Genomic DNA, 5,625 nt, shown 5'->3' with positions numbered 1-5,625 from the left:
ATCAATAGGTCAACGATGCACTCTCTCACAACTCAGACATGGTTTAATCACAAAGGATGAAGTAGGCCTTCCAGAGAACTTCATATATAGATGAAGGGTAAGTTATTTTGTACTTTCAATTTTATTTAAAGGACATTCTTAGAATATTTTCAATGCATATTTCTAAAAGAGGAGAGAGTAACATGAGTGATCAAAGTCTTCAACATGACTTGATTCACATAGTTTCAATATAAGTAAGTATTTTATACAAAACAATTATAATAAATATCAATCAATCCAAATTAAGCTATTATATTTTACATTATCAGCTTATGGCTCAATCTTATCCTGTGAAGAATCCAAGAGGGGGTGCTAGAGCTTCCAGGGGGGTTACAGGAAAAAAAAAGAGTCTTTTGATACAGTTGATCCCTGCACACCTACTAGTACTGCTAAATTTGTTCCAAATGTACCTAATGTAGTTGGTGTGCAGGTTGTGCATGATGATGTGCATAGAGATGTTGACCGTGCTAAACTGGAAAAGGGTATAATACCCACCCCCACCACAGTTGAATCTGGCACAGATGCCATTGATGATGCTATGGTAGTTGATGCTTGCACAGATGCCATTGTTGATGCTACGCTAGTTGATGCCTACACAAATGACATTGTGGATGCTATGGAAGTTGATGCTCGCACAGATTCTGCTGCTGATGGCAATGTTAATGATGGTGGAATAGAAAGTATTGTTCATGCTGTCATAGATTCCCTTCTTGATGCAGTTGTGGCTATGGGTACAGATGCCATAGTTGAATCTGGCACAGATGCCATAGTTGAATCTGGCACAGATGCCATTGGTGATGCTATGGTAGTTGATGCCTGCACAGATGGCTAAAAGCGTGCTTTGGTGGTACAAAAAGGAGTGTCCTTAAGAGCACCTTTGACAAATTTTTGAGCTACAATTTCTACATGTCACATGAAAAACTACCTATCATACTATATATCAATGGATAGATCTTCAAAAGAAGAATCTAAAAACACAAGGTCCGAAAAGTTTTGACTTAAACTACAAAAAATTTACCAGTCCCCACTTTTTCATTGGTAGAAGTAAAATAGGTCCTTTTTTTGTACCACCAAACCACGCTTTCACCCAGATGCCATTGCTGATGCTATGCTAGTTGATGCCTGCACAAATGACATTGTGGATTCTATGGAAATTGATGCTAGCACAGATGCTGCTGCTGATGGAAATGTTAATGATGGTGGAACAGAAAGTATTGTTCATGCTGTCATAGATGCCCTTCTTGATGCAGTTGTGTCTATGGGTACAGATGCCACTGTTGAGGATACCAGAGGCATGGGTGACGAGGTCCTCATTGAGAGAGAAGCTGGAACATGTGAGGTAGTGGGTGCAAGTGATGTCACAGCCCAAGCCGAGATGGTATGTCCAAGTGATGCAGCTGAGGACATTGTTGATGCAGAGGAGGAAAGGGTATAGATGCCGCTATTGAAGATATGGGAGGCTTGGGTGAGGAGGACCTCACTAAGAGAGTACCTGGAATAGGCTGAGCAGTGGGTAATGGTGATGTCGTGGCAATGGGAGAATTTGTTGTGTGGCTGCTACGGACATGAAAGAGGCAAATACACATAATACAACTGAGGTATGTATAGATCAAAACAATGAGGCAAAGAAAGGCATAGAGGTGCCCACTGACAGAGAAACTCAATCGGGAGAGGCAATGGGAGAACATTTCATGGCTGCTGTGGACACGCAAGAGGCAGTTACACATGATACAACTGAGTTTTGTACATATCCCACTGTTGGGAATACCAAAGGTAAAAGTCCATAGGTCCCTATGGATCGAGCGGCTGCTACAGATACAAATGAGGCAGGTACAAAGAATGCTGATAAAGAGGCCAAAAATGGACATGAATATAAGAGGCAAGAGTGTCTTGTGGTAATGCTAGTACAGATTGTTGCACTGCCTCCTACATCTTGTGAGGACAAGAAGAGAAGGGACAATTTATGCATCATACTGGATGTGAATGGGCTTCTCATACGGAGGTATAAGGTCTCCTTCTACAAAGGAATAGCAAGAAGCAGTACTCCTGATTGGGCAAGATCAAGGTATCAAGTAGTCACTGAGCCAAATGCTACAGGAAAGATGCAATTTGAATATGTGGTCAGGCCCAATGCATCAATCTTTTTGCATGCACTATTGCAAAGAGCACAAGTTGCACTATGGAGCTGCATGACCCAGGATAATCTAGCACTTGCTTTGAGTGCATGCTTTCCTAGGCTGAACAAACAACTTTTCCTTGATATATCGGTCAAGAGGGGTGTAGAGAGGCGAGCTTCAAGCTAAATGAAGTTCCTAGGATCCCTCCATCTAGAGACAATGCAAAGCCCATATTTTTCAAGTGTTTGAAAGACTTTTGGAAGCACTATCCTAAGTTCAACTCTGATAATACACTGGTGGTGGATGACACACTCTACATGTGTCTACTCAACCCTCCTGGGACTTGGGTCTGTCCTGCTTCATTTGAACCAGTAGAGATTTGTCGGTCCCCAATTTACCTGGTTAGCACATTGTTCCCTTGGTTAGTCAAGTGGATAGTCTCACCCAGTCATAATGCTTATGCAAAGATGAACCAGTTTGAAAATCCTTCGGACATAGTGTTTGCTCGTGTCATCAGCCGCTATAGAAATCAACGAGAAGTATGTAGGGAAGGTTGATTGTGATTATGGAATCATGTATACAGCATTTTGCGCACTAAATGTACTTGCAATTACTATACAAAAAACTGACCTGTTCAAAGTTCTCTAAACTTAATGATTGAATGATGTAATTTTATTTTGGTGATATGATGTTGTCATACTCTGATAGAGTCCTGCTACATGGCACACATAATAGCATAGACAGGACCATCGGGATATTATTACACATAGTTATGCTATATAGCACTCATACTGCAAGAAATACTATGACATAATAGCATAGATAGGGAGATTGGCCTCTTATTACACACACTTACGCTATATGGCACACATAGTGCTCTCAATATGTAATATAGCTCTTTCACATACCACACATCATATCATAGACAGGAACATTGTGCTATGTGATACACACACTTTTACTGTATAGCACACATGTTGCTATCTTACTACAATAGAGTCCTTTTACATGGCACACTTATAGCATAGACAGGGACATTGGGCTATTATTACACACTTGGGCAATATAGCACACATAATAGCCTAGGTAGAGACAATGGACTATCTTGACACATTATTTGGCTACATATCACATATAGTAGCATGTACACAACTCCATAACACCCAATGGGTAGCTATTCATAAGAGAGAAATGTTTAACTTGAGAGTTACTCATTGTAAGAATGAGACATGTTTACCTGAGATTCATCAAGAAAGTGAATGGGATGCTCTTGATAATGTTTTCTTCCCAATCGTTTCCGACAAATATCTTGGCTAACTTTTTTCAAGGTGCAACATGCTCACAATAGTAACCTCATTATTTGAAATGTATGTGATTCTATGCTATGTGCTCTCTGTGGTTGTGTGCTATGTGATACATAGCACAATGGAAATGTGTAAGGAGGTACTGAATGGTCAAGGCCATATAGAACATAATATAAGCCTGTTAAATAGGTATCATGCTGCTTCATAGGGCATGGCATTGTAAATGGTTTCATGTAGTTCCGGAGATAAATAATATGTCTTTGAGGTAGCATCTACAAAAGGCATGTCAAACTTGATTGCCCGAACAAGGTGAGAGTACATGTTAGTAACTCCCCTATCATCAAGTAGAGTTTAGTGATTTGGGTCCCCCTCTTGTTGTTGATAATAACACCCTGTGACAACATAAGTGTTTTTATCACATTTTTTTTCCACTTATCTGTTAAGATGCAATGTGTCATCCATTTTCTCTTTGTACATATCAAAAGAAAGAACTCTACACCTTCTGCATTGCTAGCGTCTGCATTGACTGCAAAGTTATCACCTTCAATGAGATACTCACTCATCATATCCTGGGATCCCTCAAACATTGCAGCTTCATCTTCCGGTACCTCAATCTCTTTTGGTACCTTAGAGAGTGTTTTCAATGCCTTATGTGTCCACTTGCTTGCATATGATTTGCTGGAACAAGTCCTCCAATGGCCCTTCATACAAGCATCACAAAAACAAGAAATCCACTTGGTCCTTAATTGAGTAGGATCATGACGACAAAAGCCTGAAATGCAATGGAGTGATCGATGTCCTGGTACTCTCTCACAACCCCATAGATTAGACCTGTCAACTTCTATCTCTTTTACTAGCCAAAATTTCCTATTTATAGTAGGACTTGCTTTAGTGGATTGTGCATGAGAGCTACATGCAGCATTGGACATTGTTCTCGTAAAAAATGCAACCACGTCTGCAGCTTTCCTAAGAACAACTCCATTACTCTTGAGTTGTTCATGTGTAAGGGCTCTCTTTATCACAACGCCAACACCATCATGCTCCCCCTTGCCATGGCCAGAGCCAAAAAAATTCCATGTCATCTCTGTACCTGTTAGTTGGTAATAGCTAGCAACAAAGTAAAATGGCCTTGCAGCCTTCAATTGCGAGGCTGCACCATCTGACCACACCCAATGCTTCTTGAAATTCAGCCCCCGGTCTTGAAGCCACTGATCACAAAGAAGAAAACTATGCTGGACAAATAGCGTATCATGTTGCCTATCATCGGAGATGTAGAAATGCATATGCTTGATAATACTGTCATCTTCGTTGTCACACATGTACATTATGTGAACAACGATGGTGCAGTGATCTGTATGCCAATGCATGGATTGTACTTCATTTTGCTCTTTGAACGAGTAATTTTCAGCAAAGTCTACTACAAATATAATGGTATCTGAAGGAAACGCCTTCAAACATTCTTTGTATTGATGTGCCTGCCATCCGTAAGTGAAATTGTGCTCGATGAAGATTCTGATGTCGTCTTTTATCCTCCCTGTCAGCTCACTTAAAGCCACCTGTTTGAGTGACAACATCTTACTCTTACTTAGACCATGCTTAGTTTGAACTTTAATGTCCTCGAAGACTTGCAGTGGAACTATCTTTGTCATCTCTTCACGTTCTCATGGACAAAGGCTGAGATTTTCCACACCACAGTTTTTGCATTGGCCCATCAAGCAGGTGTGGTTATGGAACATATCCCCCTCAGCCTTTGTACATACGCATGATTCCCACAACTTTGTGATCCCTGAAAACGAGTGCTCAACAGCAAGACATTCTGCATTCACCCCATCTGATTTGCAAACATTGCATTTACATGTACATGACCTCCCATGAAAACCAAAAGCAGATGAGCGCATAACATTAAACACATATTTGAGATTCATTAGTCGTATATGATAAAAAAAACAACAAGTATTTTGATCTTTCAACTTTCGCACGAACCAAGGCTTCAGCTTCTCAAAGGACCTCTGCCCAATTGTCACATGTGGGTGGCTATCTTTAAACTTCAAGAAATACTCTGTCTGCTTGAAAAAAAAATGCATTAGAATTACATTTTGCTATATATCACACATAATAGCATAGCTATAGATGCATTGGTATAAATACATATAACTATGCTACAT

Source organism: Adiantum capillus-veneris, chromosome 20, assembly GCF_014529385.1.
Source record: "Adiantum capillus-veneris isolate H3 chromosome 20, ASM1452938v2, whole genome shotgun sequence".
Classification (NCBI taxonomy): domain Eukaryota; kingdom Viridiplantae; phylum Streptophyta; class Polypodiopsida; order Polypodiales; family Pteridaceae; genus Adiantum; species Adiantum capillus-veneris.
Note: the sequence above shows the minus strand (reverse complement) of the source record.